This window comes from Cyprinodon variegatus, unplaced genomic scaffold (assembly GCF_000732505.1).
Source record: "Cyprinodon variegatus isolate N-32 unplaced genomic scaffold, C_variegatus-1.0 Scaffold2736, whole genome shotgun sequence".
NCBI lineage: Eukaryota > Metazoa > Chordata > Actinopteri > Cyprinodontiformes > Cyprinodontidae > Cyprinodon > Cyprinodon variegatus.
Genome location: NW_015153189.1, coordinates 8,338 through 10,040, shown reverse-complemented (window position 1 = coordinate 10,040; position 1,703 = coordinate 8,338).

Below are 1,703 nucleotides of genomic sequence, written 5' to 3'. Positions count from 1 at the left end.
CAAAAACAAAACATGGAGGAGAAAATATTGCAATGCATCGCAATAATTCAAGTATCGTGATGCATCGTGATAGAATCGCATCGTGGCCTGTGAATCGGGATTCGAATCGAATCGTCACTTCTTTGGCAATACCCACCCCTAATTAGAAGTGGCTTTGGGGAAAAAAACAAAAAGGACATGAGAGAGGGAGGGCCCACTGAGGGGCAGGGTGTCGTCGTTGCATCTAGACAGCTCCATCTTTGTGTGTTCGAACCAACAACCTTTTATCCAGAAGAAATTACCTTCATCCAGTCTGGAAGCTGCTGGTTTCAGTCACAGCTGCTTTCCTCCAGTTAGCATCTCATGGTTCACCCTGGTGACACCAAGTCTCTAACCAGTCACAGTTATGGGCAATGTGAGGAAACTGGAGAAGCTGCAGGGAGATATCGCTCTGGACCTCAAAGCCAGGACCTTCCTGCTGCAGGAGAACAGCGGCGCAGTCCGCTCCATGCTGCAGCCTGCAGAAGGAGAGGTTTTCCTGAAGGAAAGTCTGGTTCCCATAACATCCGTCTGTAAACAGGAAAGAGTCAAAAACACAAAAAGGAAAACTACTGCCAGTAGCCGGTTCCTGGAGTAACCTCATTAAAAAAGCATGTTAGTAACTGTTATTTTTTCAGTCCAACATTAATTTAATCTAATTAAATTAACCAGATTCAAAGCAATGTTTTTTGAACCTGCCTGTGGGATGAGAAACTCTCCGGTTCTGGTCGACCAACAAGTGCTGCTGAGAAACCGCTGAAACCCACCAAACCATGCCGCACTGGACCGGTTGCTGCATGGAACTGTTAGCCCACTGGACCATTGTCTGAGCTGCTGCTAAAAGCTACCCGCTGCCTTGAGGCGACCCCCTCGTCTAAAGTCGTGGTTATCATCCCGCAGCAGCGTGTCGCAGATATGTTTGATTTATGCCCAACATTGAAGCGTGGTCTGCGCTACGTTATTCCACGCCACAACGCCAGAGGGCCAATCAGGAACCAGCTGTGGGTCTAGATACGGCCGAGGCGGTGAGGAAGTGGAAAAACGAAAGAGGCAAGCTGTGACAACGGAGGGACATGACGGCCAAAAAGAGCGGGGATCCAGGTGGGAAAAGGGTCCCAGCGTTCTCGCTCACCTCACTCTTCTAGCTGCTCCATCTTCACCAATGGCGGTCAGACAAACAAAACCAGTAAGGAACCAAACAGGAAACACGCATAGAGTAGAGCGGATGGAGATCTGACCAATCAGAGGCCTCCTGTCTGCGGCCACCTACAATTTTGGAGAGTCACTGCAGTTTTGCAGCAGTGTCCATTAAAGACATTTCATCCCAGCGCTGCGTGTCCCGAGCCCGTGACATCATCAATGACCCCTCACCCCCCCCTGTTGCCCTCTGGGAAGAGGCTTCATTCAATGCAGGAGCAGCAGGTTCTGCAGCAGCTTCTTCCCCACCGCCACCACACTGATGAACTGATGAAAACTCAAACCAAGTCACAAATCGAGACTCTGCATCACACTTGTAAACATTATATTTGCAATACATTGCAAAGTTTTCAAATCCCTTCATATAGAACTCAACCCAAAGTTTCTACTACATTTGCACCATTAACCTCTGGTCAGTGCTGCGCTTTATAAATGCAAATGTTCATTTCAAAGCTGTAAACTTTTAATTCACTGTTGAAAAACTGCAG